At 39.9% G+C, this 19,294-nt stretch overlaps 1 non-coding gene across 1 annotated transcript; it reads right to left on the bottom strand.

Moving 5' to 3' along the window:
* Window positions 1-4,870: 4,870 nt before the first annotated feature.
* On the bottom strand, window positions 4,871-4,938 carry LOC115032649 (small nucleolar RNA SNORD56). Its single transcript, XR_003838282.1, has one exon. It is a non-coding gene; the product is annotated as a small nucleolar RNA SNORD56 (small nucleolar RNA).
* Between the last annotated feature and the right edge of the window lie 14,356 nt (window positions 4,939-19,294).

The raw sequence follows: 19,294 nt of genomic DNA, 5'->3' as shown, positions 1-19,294 counted from the left end.
TGTGTTAGGTGAGTATTTCATTTCTTGGTGTGTGTTGCCCTCTCTGGCTCTTAAAAGGGTGTTGTAGTTGTGTTTTGTCTAATGGGGAATGCTGGGATCCTGTTAAGTGTAGCTGCTGGAGTTTCTGAGCAAATAAAATGTGTTTCTTAGTAGGTATTGGGAGCTAACACTTGAATGCTGATGAGGAGAAGGTTCATGAAAGAAAAGAAAGCAGAGTGTTAAATCAGGATCTGCTTAACCCCTTAAGACTAGGGACAAAGAGTGAGGAGAGGCCAAACAAGTGAATTCCTACAGAGCTAGAGATGAGACTTGGGGATTGAATTTGGAGAAGAGAGAGTAAATATCTGAAGCTAGCCTTCCTGCTTCATTGGATTACACGCTTCTCTAGCAGGCTTGGCTGGTGGCTTCCCAGAGAATTCCTCCAAAGATCAGGTGGAATGTTGGAGATGGGAATGGAGAGGAAGAAGAGGCTGCAGATGATAGTTTGCTACAGAGCTCGAAAGAAAACTGGGAAACTAGATGTATAGGAGAGGAGAGAAGAGAGCTGATGATCTACTGTCAGCTTACCTCTTCCCTGGCTAGATTGCCAAAATGTGAAATTTTTCATGTTATTCACCAACATAGCATGAAGAAGGATATGGTTAGGAAATCAGTTTGAGATGTTAAACTCAAATTCTTAAAACTTAAAGCATTTTAAAGCTGCGTGAGGTGTCCTAGATGCTGATGGCAGTATCACATTCTATCTGTTCCCATGGGACAGTAAGCCAGGTAAGGCAATGGTCAGAACTAGCCCAATGCTTAAAATAAACACCCCCCCCCCACACACACACACACCAGTTAATTTTTGACATGCCATGGCTAGCTCAAAGGCTAGGCACTCCTAAACCTTCCCCTGCTACCCCAGGCTCAATCAGGGAAGGGGTCATTGGCCATGCAGCTCTTACATCCTACTCTCTGGAATCATGATCTCTCTCTCTCTCTCTCTCTCTCTCTCTCTCTCTCTCTCTCTCTCTCTCTCTCTCTCTCTCTCTCTCTCTCTCTCTCTCTCTCTTTTTCCCCCCCACCTGGTTCCTAGCCCACGAAAATCTCAAGGTCCTACCCTGACTCCCTCTGCCCAGCCATTGGCTGTATAGCATTTCTTTACTACCAATCATAACCAGCTGGGGTCAGGCTTCCTTTAGCCTACATTCATGACACTATCAACAGATTTTTTGGGTAACACGATTAACAAAAGAACACTGGGCCCTCAGAACACACTCACTGTATGAGTTCAAGGTCAGGCTGGTCTACATGGAGAGACTATCAGATAAGCCAGATCTACATAGTGAGGGCCCTGTTTCAAAAGAAAATCTTGTTTGTTTTTTTTAAGATAAAAATTCTGGAAATAAATTTTTATTTTAGTTTTTAGAGACTCTTAATGAGCATATTAGTAGTAGTCTCTTGAGAAATAGACCTGATTTATTAGGCTGATTAGGACACATTATGATCTAGATAATCCAACAATGGCTATAGTCACACTGAGAACCTGTGTATGCTCAGTAGGTTTCAGTAGTCCTAATCTAATGCTGAAGGCCTGTAGGATTCCTGAAGAGACATATTTCATCATTAGTGGAAAGATTAAACCGAAGAAGCTGGGTCTCACGTTAGCAATGATCACAGCAGTGACAAGAGCAGCAGTAACAACACAGTAGGTAAAGATGCTGTCAAGATGTGAATAAGGTACTCAGAAGACAATACACTCCTGCTTTTAGAGTATTTTGATTTTTTTCTGTTATGGCTTATGGTTTGCTCTCAAAGTCATGTGCAGTCGGTGAGAGTAGAAGTATTAAAGGGTGGAGCTTGAAAAAAATGACTAATCAAGGCAGTATGGGTAATATCAGGGAGGTTGATTATAAATTTCATTCTAAATATCCCAAACAATCAGAAAGAATAAAAGCAGAAATCCATTCAGATCATTCTTATTAGCATGCTTTTTTTTAAAGTAGAGCCCAGAAAAGTAATCCAGAAAGCAAAGTTGGGATCACAGCATGAGCCTTCAGTTCACAGTCCAGTGTACTTCATGATGTACCACATTGCCATAGAAAGTCGATGAGTCCTGTCTGTGTGAGGTATTGCTTGCATGGAAGTGGAATCCTAGCCTGAATAGGGTAATCAGAGCTCACAGAGTTTTAAATACTTGTTAGGGGCTTGTGATTCTTCCTCTGCTCTTAGCCAAACCTTACTGTAAGAAGCAAAAGTAGGCAGTACTCTTTTTTAACTGCTAAGGTGAATTAGAAGTATCGTAGGGATAAATTTAAAATAAAAAGTTACTAAGGCAAAAATATCAGAGGGTCAAGGCCAGACTGGGTACTAGAGAGACTCAAGGATAAGCCCTTAATAGGTTGTTCATGATTTCCCTGATTCCCTCCCTGGACATAGCAGCGGCACTCAGAGCAACCAACAGGCTTTTAAAAGAGCACATGAAGTTGTGAAGAGAAAGTGGTGGAGGTATGGAAGGAGCTAAGACTCAAGGAATGAGGGGTGAATTTGATCAAAATGCATCATATGTATATATTGAAATTGTGAAAAATAAAATACAAAATAGCTTGCTCTCTTGCTCTCTTCACCTCTTCCCCCTCCCCTTCTGTCCTTTCTCCCCCTATTTCCCACTGTCTTTCTCTGTCTCTACTACCCCCGCTCAACTCCCCTCCTTATGCCCTAAATAACTTTATTCCATAATAAATAAATAATAAAAAGAAAAAAATTAATTGGAGGACAGAACGTAACCCCATGACATAGTACTTGCCTAGCTTGTGTAGACTTCAGATTCAATCTCTAACATCACAAAAAATATACATGAAAAAAATTGAGCGCAATTCATCAAGTCTCCCACTTATGCCAGAATCTGATACCTTATATTTTGCCACGCTCTTACCCATTGTATCTAAACGGCTAGTTAGTAAGGTAGCACTTCTGTCTTGCTTTACTCCCTCTTAGTCAGCCTGCATGCCTGGCAGAAATGCTCCGGTCCTGACAACTGTGACCTCATTTAGTCTTCTTCCACTTCATATATGATTGGGCTGTATGGCACAGAATTCGTGAAAAGTGATATGTCGCTTCCAAGAGTAGATCAAAAAAAGACAGTGTCACTCCTGCTGTGGACAGCAGGGTACCACACATAGAAACCAGATGCTCTGCATAAGGATGCCAGGACTGACTCATGGGGAGAGTCAGAGGAAAGGACGTGAGGTCCCCCAACATTTAGCACCAGCTTATCAGAGGATTGTGGATTTCCCTTGCCTTCAAGTGACTGACATCATGGGCTATTTTGATTACAAGCTCAGGAGAGCCCTGACCCTTAACCACACAACTAAGCTGTTCCTGAACTCCCTACCCACGGATTGTCTGAGATAATAAGTTGATGTTGTTTAAACCCACCAACAAAAAAATAAAATTAGCTATTCTACTTTACTTAAATACTAGTTTCTTAATTTTCAAACTTAATTGAGTTTGAGCAGAATAAGTTAATTCTAAAAGGTTTAACTTAATCTGTTTATTTTCTCACAAAAGTTACCAAAGTCTAGGAAAACTAAATTTCCTGCTAACAAGAAATCATTATATGAAGCTGTTTTGAAAATGAAAACTTTAAGTATAGCTTGAAGAGAAGATTAAAATTATAAAAAAGAAATTCACTGCTCTCCTAACACATTTTAATCAAATCAGAATACTAGGATTGTCCATGTATGTTAAATAGCCAAATAAAGCAGACCAGTGAATAATAAGGGAAAGCACAGAAAACATCTTCCTATACAACTGTGGTACCATATTTAAAATAACTATTTTCTGTCTTTAATTGTCTTCTAACTTAACTGCAATTTGGAAACACATGCATATACATACATACATACATACATACATACATACATACATACATGTGTTTGTGTGTAACACAGAGAAAATGTGTGTGTGTCTGGTGTATCTATGCACCTGTGTGAAAGAGAAAGTGTGTGTGTGTGTGTGTGTGTGTGTGTATCTGTGTGTATCTGTGTGTGTGTGTGTGTATCTGTGTGTGTGTGTGTATCTGTGTGTGTGTGAGTATCTGTGTGTGTGCGTATCTGTGTGTGTGTGTGTGTGTGTGTGTGTGTGTGTGTATCTGTGTGTATGTGTGAAAGAGAGAAAGTGTGTGAGTGTGTGGGTGTCTGTGTTTGTGTCTGTGTCTGTTTTGGGTTCCTTCGGTCTCCTTGTCTTTCTTTTCTCAGGGCTAGTGGTGGAATCCAGGGTCTTGCTCATATTAGGCGGTACCCTGCTGCTGAGCTACATCCCCAGCATGAGATCATGTCCTCTTTGGAGTTGAAAGTGAAAGGTTGTCAGGACTGCAATGAAAGCAGCTGTTTCCAATTACATTTATTTTGACAACTGAAAATGAGTAAACAAACCAAAAAGACTTTAGCATGTTAACCAGTATAGCTCTTTATTATTAAATCATGTCATTAAGATTTACATGGGTATACAATTTAAGAAATAATTTTAATGATAAAGAGTGATTTTAAGTTGATGGAAATTTGTTTTTACATGAATTCAAGTATATTATACACACTGTTTAGTTTCTTTTTTTTCTGGATAGGCATTTTTTTATTAGGTATTTTCTTCATTTACATTTCCAGTGCTATCCCAAAAGTCTCCCATACCCTCCCCCCCACCACTCCCCTACCCATCCACTCCCACTTCTTGGCCCTGGCATTCCCCTGTTGTTTAGAATTTTAACAAAAATTCCAAAGAAGTATGCTTAGTCTATAAATCAGATATCCAAATCTACTCTACATACACATCAAAAGAAGTCTCTGGTGTTGTTTCTTTGATTGTTTGTTTGTTTGTTTGTTTGTTTTTACTTTCACTCACACCCAAAGTATCTGCACTTACTAGATGATGTGATTTTGCTGAGACATTCCACCATGTTAGGATTTAAGGATGAGTCTAAATACGATATAACAGCATAAAGATTACCAAAATGTCCTAAACATTCTCCAGTCTATCAAGGAGGTTGCTACGCTGAATTAAAAAGGAAAAAAGAGAATATTAAACTATCAGAACTTCAAGTTTTACTATTTGGACAGAGTAAAAAAAAGGTAAGTACCTATTACCTAGGTAATAGGGAACAGGAACAGAGAGACATGGACAAGAGAATTCGAGTTCAAGGACCCAAAAGACCAGAATACTACAGCGAAAACAAGGGCTCTCCCCATCTTACTATTATGAAATGGGCATATTGTTCAATCTTTGTGATTTTTATTTAAACACTTTCACCTTTTCTTCATAATGAATCTACATTTGAATTTCCTACTAACATTTCTTAATTTAAAAAAAAAAATGGCTGTTAGAAACCAAAGGCAATTTACATATAACATCCTCCAGAGCACCATAAGGCCCGCCTAGTCTACCTTAGAGTATAAGGAGTTGCTGGGCTATACTAAGGAAAGGGCAACTGCAGGCATTTGGGAGGCTGAGGCAGGAGAATCAGGAGAATAAGTTCAAGGCCAATTGCAGCCACACAGTGAGTTTGAGGCCAGCCTGGTATGCATGAGACAGAGATCAGAGAGCAGGAGTACAAGTTCAATTAGCCTTAAATCACCTAAAACACCCACAAATTTCTTATAGTCAAAATTTCGTTGGCTAGGAAATAAATTCTAGTCTAAAAACCTTTCTGTTCCTAAAATATGAATATGATATTCATACTAATTTTTCTGATAAGCTAGCTAGCTATATCTGTCTAATGTCAGGCCATAGCCAAAGGCCATTTTTAGCAGATGCTGTAGGTTGAAGGAAAGATTCAGAATGTGGGCTACTGCCTAAAAGCAAATATGTGGATGGCTATGCGGGAGTGACTATATCATATGAAACATTTCAGATAGTGGAGAATGCAAAACCACCATTTTCCATCTTTACACTTAGTACCTTAAACATATCCCATTACTGACGGAAAACTCACTAGCATATTACTATTGAATGTTTCAGAAGATGGCAACACATACCACTCCATGTTTGAGAAATGGGGCTACTTTAAATCTGTGCCCTGCTTTGTGCCTTCAGATACTAAGTCCGCATGTGCTTGACTTTTCATCTGTGTTGTACTGCAGCAAGCCAGGCAGGAGGCATGCAGCTGAGACCACTTCATCTCTGAGTTGGGTAGCCATACCAGAGGCAGAACTGTGAGTAGCCAGCCTTAGCTGTATTTCTAAAATAAAAAGCCACAACTTTTTTTTACTCAGAGTGTCAAGTGTACTAACATTAGGATCAAAACCAGATGGTCAACCATTTAAACAATTAACTTGTTTTTCCTAAGGATAGGACCCTAAACCCTGCTTGGTTTAAAATCCTAATACAGTTTTTATCTTGAAAAAAGAAAAGCTCTTCAAGGCAAACATTTCACATGCATGCATGAACGCACAGTGACATATTTATGGAAGGGAAGGGATGGGTGAAATTGGGAAAAGAGAGAAATAGATTGAGGTTTCTGTAGGCATAAATAACTTGAGTAGAGAGAGAAATAATTGAGGTTTGTGTAGGCATAGTAATTTGAATACACACAGAATTCCGCTGTGCTACTCCAGAGCAGAGGTGACACAAGCCAGGCTTGGGAAAAAAAAAATCGGGATTGACTAGAGATCACAACTTAAGAGTCAGAAGCAGGACATCTCTGTCTTCTTTACCCTGAATCTTGAAACTATTGGATCAGTAGCTGGCAAGTGCAAATTAAAAATCGTAACAGCTGGATGAGGTGACACTTACAAAAGGGCCACCCCAAATAGTCAGGAATAAAAAAATGCCAGAGGAAGAAACACAAGGAAATCCCTCAGGACAGTATATCTGGCCAGTGGGTGGGTACCGGCATTGCATCATACTTGGTGCACACTAGAACTGTCTTTCTATGAAATAAAATTTGTTTTCTAATTCTAGAAGCTATCTGTTCCTGAGTTTTGCTCCATTTTTGATGGGCTTTTTCTTACTAGGTGGGCGTGAGACTAATTTCCTGATCTAGAGTTAGAAACATTCCATAGTAGCTGCATATGTATCAAAAGATGGCCTAGTCGGCCATCACTGGAAAGAGAGGCCCATTGGACTTGTAAACTTTATATGCCCCAGTACAGGGGAACGCCAGGGCCAAAAAGTGGGAGTGGGTGGGTGGGAGGGTATGGGGGACTTTTGGGATAGCATTGGAAATGTAAATGAGGAAAATACCTAAAAAAAAATATATTAAAAAAAAAGAAACATTCCATAGTAAGAGTCACTGAGTCAACAGGATGAAGAAAATGGTAAATAATTTCTTCTCCTTACCAGGAACATTTTGTTTGTTAGTTTTGATTTTACTTATTTGTTTATCTGTTTCTTTATTTGCTTCTTTATTTATCCACAGCATCAATTAACCTGAAAGGCCGATCACCAGTGAGTGTCTCTTGGTAGGAGAACAGTGGCAACCTGTCTTCATTCTGTCACTTTTCAACCCCTCAGTCTACTTAGATTTATTCCTCCTGATGCTTCAGCAGCCAAAGTCCTGTCATCGTTCTCTTAGAGTGACATCCTAGGGGGAAAGGGGGATTGCTATGTGCATGCACACACATGCACATGTACACACATACCCTATTTCTGCATGTGAGTGGTGAACTAAGTTTGACCCCGTTTATATACTTGTGCTCACAGGTATCTAATGGCCTTCTTTCCACTGTCACATGACTGGGCTACAATTTCATCTTATGGGAAAAGAGTGGAAATTTATAAATCACATAAAGGTGGGAATCTAACCCAGAGGCAGGTGGTAACAAGCTCTGGAATGTAAATTCTTTTTTTAATTATTATTTTTATTGGATATTTTCTTTATTTGCATTTCAAATATTATCGCCTTTCCAAGCCTCCCCAAAAACCCCTATCCCAATTCCCCTCCCCTGCTTCAATGAGGGTGTTCCCCGATCCACCTACCCACTCCTGCCTTACTGCTTTCGAATTCCCCTACACTGGGGCATAGAGCCTTCACAGGACCAACAGCCTCTTCTCCCAGTTATGCCCAACAAGATCATCCTCTGCTACATATACACCTGGAGCCATGGGTCCCTCCATGTGTACTCTTTGGTTGGTAGTTTAGTCCCTGGGAGCTCTGGGGGATCTGGTTGGTTGATATGTTCTTCCTGTGGAGTTGCAAACCCTTTCAGCTCCTTCAGTCCTTTTTCTAACTCCTCCATTGGGAAGCCTATTGGGAATTCCCTGCTCAGTCCACTGGTTGGCTGTGAGCATCCACCACTGCATTTGTCAGGCTCTCGCAGAGCCTCTCAGGAGACCTTGTCAGCAAGCATTTCTCGGTATCCACAATAGTGTCTGGGTTTGTATATGGGATGGATCCCCAGGTAGGACAGTCTCTGGATGTCCTTTCCTTCAGTCTCTGCTCCACACTTTGTCTCCATATTTGCTCCCATGAGTATTTTACTCCCCTTTCTAAGAAGGACTGAAGCACCCACACTTCGGTCTTTTTTCTCCTTGAGCTTCATATAGTCTGTGAATTATATTTTGGGTATTCTGAGCATTTGGGCTAATATCCACTTATCAGTGAATGCATACCATATGTGTTCTTTTGTGATTGGGTTACCTCACTCAAGGTGATATTTCCATCAATTTGCCTAAGAACTTCATGAGTTCATTATTTTTAATAGCTGAGTAAAACTCCATTGTGTAAATGTACCACATTTTCTGTATCCATTCCTCTGTTGAGGGGCATCTGGGTTCTTTCCAGCTTCTGGCTATTATAAAGAAGGCTGCTATGAATATAGTGGATCATGTGACCTTGTTATATATTGGAGAATCTTTTGGGTATATGCCCAGGAGTGGTATAGCTGTATTGTCAGATAATATTATGTCCAATTTTCTAAGGAACCACTAGACTGATTTCCAGAGTGGTTGTATAAGTGTGTAACCCCAAGAACAATATTCTTAATTTAATATTTGAAGTGACAAGCAATTAGCAGTATTTCAGATACCACTGAGCAGAAAAAAGGTGGGGTTTGGGATCATATACAAGTATTCTTATACACTATATTACTTTTTGTTACTCTAACTACTACCATTCATTATTCAGTAAAACATTCCCTTAGAAGCCTTATGGATTTCAATAAGTACCTCTTAACTCAAGAATGCTTAATTCCATCACTTTGCACTCCTTATAGTTTTAACAGACAAAAAAGCATTTTTAAAAAGTCAACTAAGTGATTTACATTAACATTCACAATAACAAAAAGTGTGTTTGTCCTATTTCATTAAATTTGCTTTTATATATTTGAATAAACTGAGAGTATAGTAAAGTATACCACACTATTCATAAATATCAAATGAAAACTACAGACCAATATCATTTATGCGTGCACATGAGAAAAAAACTCAGTAAAACACTAGAAGAACAAATCCAGCAACATTTAAAAGGAATTACACACTATGACCAAGTGGGTTTACCCAAGGCTTGCAATGTTGATTAACAGCTGAAAATCAGTGTGATAATCATGAGTGGCCTCCAAGATATGACACATACCATTTTGTGTGGTCTATTGTGACTTGAGTTACCTCACTCAGGATGATATTTTCAAGTTCCTTCCGTTTTCCTGTGAATTTCATGAAGGCAATGCTTTTAATACCTAAGTAGTATTCCATTGTGTATATGTACTACATTTTCTGTATCCATTCCTCTGTTGAGGGACATCTGGGTTGTTTTCAGCTTTGGGCTATTGTAAATATGGCTGCTATGAACATAGTGAAGAATGTATCCTTATTACATTTAGAAGCATATTCTGGGTATATACCCAGGAATGGTATAGCTGAGTCCTCAGGTACTACTATGTCCAATTTTTTGAGGAACTGTCCGATTGACTTCCAGAGTGGTTGTACTGGCTTGCAATCCCACCAGTAATAGAGAAGTGTTCCTCTTTCTCCACATCCTCACCAGCATCTGCTGTCACCTGAGTTTTTTATCTTAGCCATTCTGACTGGTGTGAGGTGGAATCTCAGGGTTGTTTTGATTTGCATTTCCGCGATGACTAAGGATGTTGAACAGTTTTTTAGATGCTTCTCAGCCATTTGGTATTCCTCAGATGAGTATTCTTTGTTTAGCTCTGTACCCCATTTTTTTATATCTTTTTTTAAAATATTTTTATTAGGGATTTTCCTCATTTACATTTCCAATGCTATTCCAAAAGTTCCCCATACCCTCCCACACACACACTCCCCTACCCACCCACTCCCATTTCTTGTCCCTGGCATTCCCCAGTACTGAGGCATATAAAGTTTGCAAGACCAAGGGGCCTCTCTTCCCAATGATGGCCAACTAGGCCATCTTCTGATACATATGCAGCTAGAGACACAAGCTCCGGGGTTATTGGTTAGTTCATATTGTTCCACCTATAGGGTTGCAGACCCCTTTAGCTCCTTGGGTTCTGTGCCCCATTTGTAATGAGGTTTTTTGATTTTCTGGAGTCCAGCTTCTTGAGTTCTTTGCATATATTGGATATTAGCTCTCTATCAAATGTAAGATTGGTAAAGACCTTTACCCAATCTATTGGTTGCCATTTTGTCCTATTGACAGTGTCCTTTCCTTACAAAAGCTTTGCAATTTTATGAGGTTCCATTTGTCAATTCTTGATCTGAGAGCATAAACTATTGGTGTTCTGTTCAGGAAATTTTCCCTTGTGCCCATGTGCTCAAGGCTCTTCCCCACTTCTTTTCTATATGTTTCAATGTATCTTGTTTTATGTGGAGGTCCTTGATCCACTTGGACTTGAGCTTTGTACAGGGAGATGAGTGTGGATTACATTGCATTCTTCTACGTGTAAGAGTTCTCTGGTGGAATTTTGGGGTAGCTTAAGTATATATACTACCATATCATCTGCAAAGAGTGATATTTTGACTTAGTCCTTTCCAATTTGTATCCATTTGACCTCCTTTTGTTGTCTAATTGCTCTGGCTAGAACTTTAAGTACTATATTGAATAGATAGGGACAGAGAGAACAGCCTTGTCTAGTCCCTGAGTTTAGCAATATTGCTTCAAGTTTTTTTTCTGTTTCTTTTGTTGTTGGCTACTAGTTTACTGTATATTGCTTTTACTATGTTTAGGTATGGGCCTTGAATTCCTGATATTTCTAAGACTTTTGTCATGAAGGGATGCTGAATTTTGTCAAACGCTTTCTCAACATCTAACAAAATGTTTATGTGGCTTTTTTTTTTTTAGTTTGTTTTTGTAGTGGATTACATTGACCAATTTCTCTATATTAAACCATCCCTGCATCTGTGGGATGAAACCTACTTCACCTTGGTGAATGATTGTTTTGATGTGTTCTTGCATTTGGTTTGTGAGAGTTTTATTGAGTATTTTTGCATCAATATTCATAAGGGAAATTGGTCTAAAGTTCTCTTTCTTTTTTGGGTCTTTATGTGGTTTAGGTATCAGAGTAATTGTGGCTTCATAGAATGAATTGGGTAAAGAACCTTCTGTTTCTATTTTGTGGAATAGTTTGAGGAAAATTGGAATTAGGTCTTCTGTGAAGGTCTGATAGAACGCTGCACTAAACCCATCTGGTCCTGGGCTTTTTTTGGTTGGGAGAATATTAATGACTGCATCTATTTCTTTAGGGGAAATGGGGCAGTTTAGATCATTAATCTGATCCTGATTTAACTTTGGTGCCTAGTATCTGTCTAGAAAATTGTAGATTCCATCCAGATTTTCCAGTTTTATTAAGTATAGCTTTGTGTAGTAGGATTTGATGATGTTTTTTATTTCCTCAGGTTCTGTTGTCATGTGGCCTTTTCATTTCTGATTTTGTTAATTAGGATACTTTGCCTGTGCCCTCTAGTTAGCCTGACTAAGGGTTTACCTATCTTGTTGATTTTCTTAAAAAAAAAAAAAAAAATAGGTCATGGCTTAGTTGATTCTTTGTGTAGTTCTTTTTGTTTCCACTTGGTCGATTTCAGTCCTGAGTTTGATTGTTTCCTGCCGTCCAGTCAAGCTGTTAGTGTATGCTCTCTCTAGTTTCCTTTTGGAGGCACTCAGAGATACAAGTTTTCCTCTTTGGAATGCTTTCATTGTGTCCCATAAGTTTGGGTATGTTGTAGCTTCATTTTCACTAAACTCTAAAATGTCTTTAATTTCTTTCATTATTTCTTCCTTGTCCAAGGTATCATTCAATAGAGTGTTGTTCAGCTTCCATGTCAACTTTGGCTTTCTATTAATTATGTTGTCGTTGAAGATCTGCCTTAGTCTGTGGTTAACTGATCGGATGCATGGGATAATTTCAATATTTTTGTATCTGTTGAGTTCTGCTTTGTGACCAAGTATATGGTCAATTTCGGAGAAGGTACCATGAGGTGCTGAGAAGAATGTATATCCTTTTGTTTTAGGATAAAATGTTCTGTAGATATCTGTTATATCCATGTGTTTCATAATTTCTGTTAGTTTTAATGTGTGTCTGTTTAGTTTCTGTTTCCAGGACCTGTTCATTGATGAGAATGGGGTGTTGAAGTCTCCCACTATTATTGTGTGAGATGCAATGTGTGCTTTGAGCTTTACTATAGTTTCTTTAATGAATGTGGATGCCCTTACATTTGGAGCATAGATATTCAGATTGAGAGTTCATCTTGGAAGATTTTATCTTTGATGAGTATGAAGTGCACCTCCTTGTCTTTTTTGATAATTTGGGGTTGGAAGTAGATTTTATTCGATATTAGAATGGCTACTCCAGCTTGTTTCTTTGAACTGTTGGCTTGGAAAATTGTTTTGCAGCCTTTTACTCTGAGGTAGTGTCTGTCTTTTTCCCGTGGTGGGTTTTCTGTATGCAGCAAAATGTTGGGTCCTGTTTATATAGCCAGTCTGCTAGTCTATGTCTTTTTATTGGGGAATTGAGTCCATTGATATTAAGAGCTATTAAAGAAAAGTAATTGTTACTTCCTGTTATTTTTGTTGTTAGAGATGGGATTCTGTTCTTGTGGCTCTCTTCTTCTAGGTTTGTTGAAGGATTACTTTCTTGCTTTTTCTAGGGCATAATTTCTCCCCTTGTGTTGGAGTTTCCCTTTATTATCCTTTGAAGGGCTTGAATTTGGTTTTGTCATGGAATACTTTGGTTTCTCCATCTATGATAATTGAGAGTTTTGTTGGGTATAGTAGCCTGGGCTGGCATTTGTGTTCTCTTAGGTTCTGAATAACATCTGGTGAGAAGTCTGGTGTAGTTTTGATAGGTCTGCCTTTATATATTACTTGACCTTTTTCCCTTACTGCTTTTAATATTCTATCTTTATTTAGTGCATTTGTTGTTCTGATTATTATGTGTCAGGAGGAATTTCTTTTCTGGTCCACTCTATTTGGAATTCTGTAGGCTTCTTGTGTGTTCATGGGTATCTCTTTCTTCAGGTTAGGAAAGTTTTCTTCTATAATTTTATTGAAGATATTTACTGGCCCATTAAGTTGAAAATCTTCATTCTCATCTACACCTATTATCCTTAGGTTTGGTCTTCTCATTGTATCCTGGATTTCCTGGATGTTTTGAGTTAAGATCTTTTTGGAATTTGCATTTTCTTTGATTGTTGTGTCCATGTTTTCTATGGAATCTTCTGCACCTGAGATTCTCTCTTCCATCTCTTGTATTCTGTTTGTTATGCTTGCATCTATGGTTCCTTACTTCTTTCCTAGGATTTCTATCTCCAGAGTTGCCTCTTTTAGGTTTTCCTTATTGTTTCCACTTCCATTTTTAGATCTTGGATGGTTTTGTTCCATTCCATCACCTATTTGGTTGTGTTTTCCTGTAATTCTTTAAGTGGTTTTTGTGCTTCCTCTTCAAGGATTTCTACCTATTTAGTAGTTTTCTCCTGTATTTTTTTAAATGAGTTATTAATGCCCTTCTTAAATCATCTACCAGCATCATGAGATATGATTTTAAATCTGAATCTTGCTTTTTGGGTTTGTTGGGATATCCTGGACTCGCTGTGGTGGGAGTATTGGGTTCTGTTGTTGTGGAGAGGTCTAGGTTTCTGTTAGTAAGGTTCTTACATTTGCCTTTCATCATCTGATAATCTCTGGTGTTAGATGTTCTAGCTGTCTCTGGCTTGAGCTTGTCCCTCCTGTGATTTTGTTAGCCTTTGTCAGAACTCCTGGGAGTCCAACTCTCTCCTGAGTCCCAGTGGTCAGAGCACTCTCTGGGGGTAAGCTCTCTTCTTGCAGGGAAGGTGCACAGAGGTCTGGCCTTCAGAGCTACATCCTGGCTGAGGATGAAGACCCAAAGGGACCCTGTCCAAGAAGCTCTGTTGCTTTTGTGGCCCAAGTGCTCTCCTTCATGGTCTGGTCTCTGAGAGACACCGGATACAAGATGGTTCTCTCACCTGAGTCCTGGGGTCAGAGCCTTCTCTGGAGGCCGACTCTCCTCAGTGATCCTAAGATCCTGGGTGTGCTTGGGCACCTGCGGCGTGGAGAGTCTTCTGGGGACCATGGGACTGTCTGCTGAGTTTGTGACCAAGGTAGCCTGGGGCTGGTGCAGACTGGAACGAATCCCAGTTGCTGGTCGGGAGGGTTTGCTGTGTCCCTGTTCCTGCTGGCACAGGCCCCTGCAGGTTGTTTTGGAACAGATGTTGCATTCTACTTACCAGTGATCCCAAGATCCTGAGTGTGCTAGGGTGCCTGTGGTGTGGAAAGTCCTCTAGGGACAGTAGGACTGTCTGCCAAGTTTGAGCCCAAGGTAGCCTGGGTCTGGTGCCAACCTCAAGAAAAATAGATCTTTAAAAAGAAAAATGAGATTTAAAAAAATGCCTTATATGAAAAAAGAAAGAAAACTAGAACCCACTCAGAAACAGACTATGGAGCTACACCAAACAGAAGAACATAGTTCATATGGCAAGAGCTTTCCTCTTGTTTGCCTATAACTGTAACAGGCAGATCCTGTGACCTCATTCCTACAATATACTCTCTGCTCCTTTCTCTCACATCAGCTCTAAGATGGATGTTATAACGCCCAGTTTACAAATAAACCTAAAAAGTACCCCCACCCCCGGAGCTCGTGTCTCTAGCTGCATATGTATCAGAAAATGGCCTAGTCTTTTGGGATAGCATCGGAAATGTAAATGAGGAAAAAACACCTAATAAAAAATATTAAAAAAAAACAACTATATTTTAGTAAACTTCAACTTTGCTTCAAAGAAGAAAAACAATTTGGAAAAATGATTGTGTTTGCATTGTTACTGTAAATGGGATAATATTGTGCTGGTATTGCACAAAGTACAATATTTTAAAGCATGTATATGGTGCTCGGAGTTGGACTGTGTCTGTTAGCAATCTTGTGTAATTTGAAGGATGGTGGGGTATAGAGTGGTGACTGGCTTCAAACTTAGCAGAGGATGATGATCTTGATGACCTTGAGCACCCAATCTGATTGTCTTTGTATCCTAAGCACTGAGACTACAAGCTCCATCCCATGCTTGGCTCTGATTTCTCTTGCTGAGAACTTAAAAAAAAAAAAAAAAAAAAAAAAAAAAGCAGTGTTGTTATATAATTCCCAGTTTGCAAATTAGAAAACTGAGTTTTGTTGGGCCAGTGTGTTGGTTCAGTGGGTAAAGTTGACTGTCGTTAAGCCTGACAGCATGAGTTCAATCCACATGGTGGAAAGAAAAGATCCAGCTCCCACAAGTTGTCTTCTGGAGTCCACACTCACACTGTGTCTGTCTTAGTTAGAGTTTAATTAGTGTGAAGAGATGCCATGACCAAGGCAACAGTTATAAAAGAAAACATTTAATTGGGACTGATTTACAAGTTTTAGAAGTTTGGTTCATTGCTGTCATAATAGGAAGCAAGGCAGCATGCAGGCAGACATGGTGCTAGAGGAGCCCAGAGTTCTACATCTTGATCTGAAGGCAGCCTGGAGGAGACTTTCTTCTGTAGGCATCTAGGAGGACAGTCTGCATCATACTGGCCAGTCTTGAGCATATATATTTTCATAGCCCTCAAAGCCCTGCCTCCACAATGACACACTTCCTCTAACAAGGCTATACAACTTTCCAAAAGGCTGCACCTCTTAATAGTGCTACTTCCTATGCGCCAAGCATATTCAAACCACCACAGTGGCATACACCCACACTCACACAAAATAAATAAATGTCTTTTCTTTATTTTTTTTTAGAAGAAAATTGAGCTACAGCAAGGAAGAGTAACTTGCCCGACACCACACAAGTCTGTTACTTGAAGCAGGTTAGCTGGCTGGAACCAGATTCTGACTCCTGCCCATCCAGCTGTACTTCACACCTATACTCTTTGACTGTCCTGGTATCTGCTGCCTGTAAACTAATTCCAAAGCTTCCTTTGGGTTGACATCTTTTCTATGACTTATGAGAGATAAGTCTCTTTTGGAAGCTTATGGCAAGTAGAAGAGGTTGTGCATGGAGATACCAAAACACAGACAGACCAAAAAACTTCTGCTGTTACTGTGGTTCACAATGAATTATTACATATTTTATGGAACTCATGAAGAGTATGACAAAAGCATCTAAACATAAAGAAATGAAAGGAATGAAATGCTAATTACACAGATTTAGCTAGTACATGCTGCATTCATATATTAGAATATCATACTGTGTCTCATTAATAAATATAAGTAGTTCATGTTAACCAAAAACATGAAACCATTTAAATATTTTTATTACATACATTTTATGTTTTTCTCCATGAAGTACCCTATCCCTGACTAGCATTTGTATAAGTATATGAAACTTAGCCTGGAGAAAAGTCTGCTTTTGACCAATAAATTTGTTATTAAATGATAAGGAATGAGGGCTAGAAAGATGGGTCAGTGGTTTAGGGCATTTATTCCCTTTGTAGAGGACCTGACTTCAATTCCCAGCATCTACATGTTGGCTTTTACCCATCTCTGACTCCAGTTCCTAGGGATTCACTGCCCTCTTCTGTCATCCATAGACATCAGGCATGTATGTGTCACACATACATTCATTCAGACAAAACAGTCATGCATATAAATAAAATAATCAAATCTTTAGCAATTTTAGTGATAAACAAATGGGGGCTCTGAAGAACTAAGAACATGTTCTGCTCTTGGGAAGGACTCACATTTGGCTCCTCACAACTGCCAGTTCTCTCCAGCCCCAGGGAAAAGAAGTCCTCCTTACCCTCCTCAAGCACTTTCACTCACTAGTGCATTTACACACAGAGAGAGAGACACACACACAAAATTTTATTTTTTAATTCTTAATAATAAATAAAGCTTTGATTCTGAATATCTTTTGAAAGCCAAATGACTAGCTTGGTGATTCCCCAGTTGAAGTATAGCCAGAAACAGTCAGCAAAATTGTTAACATATGGACCTGTAGACCCTGTTCCCAGAACTTCTACTTCATCAGGCCAGGGACCAAACCCACACACATCTGACAAATTCCCAGGAGCCCTGATGTTGCTGGTAAAGTACCATGCTTTGGTAGTTTTTAACATGCTCTGACACAAGTCAGAAGCGTAGGCATCTAAAGCCACTGCTCTTAAATTGAGAGGTCCCCTCATCCTATACTCCCACTCCACCCATAACCTGATCCTAGAATAGGTAAATGACAGACAGAAAACATATACCTCAATCTGCAATAATCAGGACTGGAGTTATTTACTCAAAGACAAAACAATTGATTGGAGAGTAGTGGAAGTTTAAATGTGTCTCTTTCTCTGTGAAGTTGCCCTCAAAGCCCTGCCTCCACAATAACACACTTCCTCTAACAAGGCTACACAACCTTCCATAAGGCCGCACCTCTTAATAGTGCTACTTCCTAAAAAATTTAAATTTTTAAAATTTTTACATTTGCTTATCATGTATGTGGACATGCATGTAGATGTCAGAGGACATCTTGTGAAAGTAGGTTCTCTTTTTCAACCCTGTGGATTCCAGATACTGAACTCAGGCTAGCAGGATTAGCAGTCAGCACCCTTATGAGATAACTCACCAGCCCTTAATTACTACTAACCTGAAAGGAAACCAGACTGTAACTGTTTGGATCACATTGGTGCCAAATTATCTAATTAAATTCACCTATCAGTATAAAGAATAAAAAGTGCATTTGAGTTACAAAGTCCAAAGGCCTGCAGCGGTGAATTAAACAATGCCCATGCACCCTCTAGTGGGGATTGAGCACTTCATTGTTCAAAGCCTACAAAATGCAAAACATCTCGCATTCAACATGAGATTGTTAAATAATTCTTTAATTTTTTTTATTGGTTCTTTGTGAATTTCACATCATGCACTCCAGTCCCACTCATCTCCCTTTTCTCTCAGCCCACCCTGCTTGCACCCTTGCAACCACCCCTCCCACAGTCAAAAATATCTTGGGGTAGCTGTAGTGTGTCAGTGTGTCCTACAGTATTCGCTTTTGTCCACAATTCTCTGCTTGCAAATGGTCATTGGGATGACTCATTGGTCTGATCCTAGGACTCTTGACTTCTACTACACTATCAATACTAGAATCTCATTGAGACTCTTCCCAGATATTCTGTTGTTGCCCTGCGTCATGGAAATCCTGTAGTTTTGGATCTGTAGGATAATTCATGCACTCTAGCAGTGTATTGATGTTGAGGTGAGCCAATTCAAAGTCCTGGATCAGGCCTTCACATTCTCTGGCCAGTTCACCAGCAACCCCCACAGCCAAGGCCAGCTCTACTCTGCTTCCAAAGGGAGGTGCAGGGCTCTCTCTTCTAAGTGTTGAAGCTAGGGACAGGGACAGTTCTCTCACTATCATGATCCCAGGGCCAGTTCTCCCACCTTTTGGAGATGGCAATGGGTGAGGATGGTGAAGGGCATTTTTTCCATTGTCTGTAGTGCCACATGGCAGAGAAGTTTCAGGATCAATTCTCTCACACTCACACTCTTGGGGTCAACTTAACCTTGTCCACACTATTCTGTATTCCATGTGAGGTGCAAGACCTTCTCTCCAGAGTACTGCACAAGGTGATAGGCAGGACCAGCTCTCCTGCTTTCACAGCCCTGTGGCCAGCTCTTTCACCCACCACAGGTTACAAGGGCAAAAGGGAGAGGAGAAGAGTGTCTCTCCCTCATCCAGGCCACCACACACCAGACGAGGAAGAGGACTGGCTCTCACACTCATAATTACAACTTGCCCACAACTTCCACAATGTGCAGGCCCACTCTACAGAGTACTGCAGCTGGCTAGGGGCAGGATCAACTCTCCCAATCTTGTACCCCCAGGGCCAGCTCTCCCAGGATGCCCAGGTGAGGGATGGGGCCAGGGGCCAGTACTACACAGCCCGTAG

This window comes from Mus caroli, unplaced genomic scaffold (genome assembly GCF_978045245.1).
Source record: "Mus caroli unplaced genomic scaffold, Mus_caroli_1 scaffold_13, whole genome shotgun sequence".
In the NCBI taxonomy this organism is placed as follows: Eukaryota; Metazoa; Chordata; class Mammalia; order Rodentia; family Muridae; genus Mus; species Mus caroli.
This window is presented reverse-complemented; position numbering and strand designations above follow the sequence as displayed.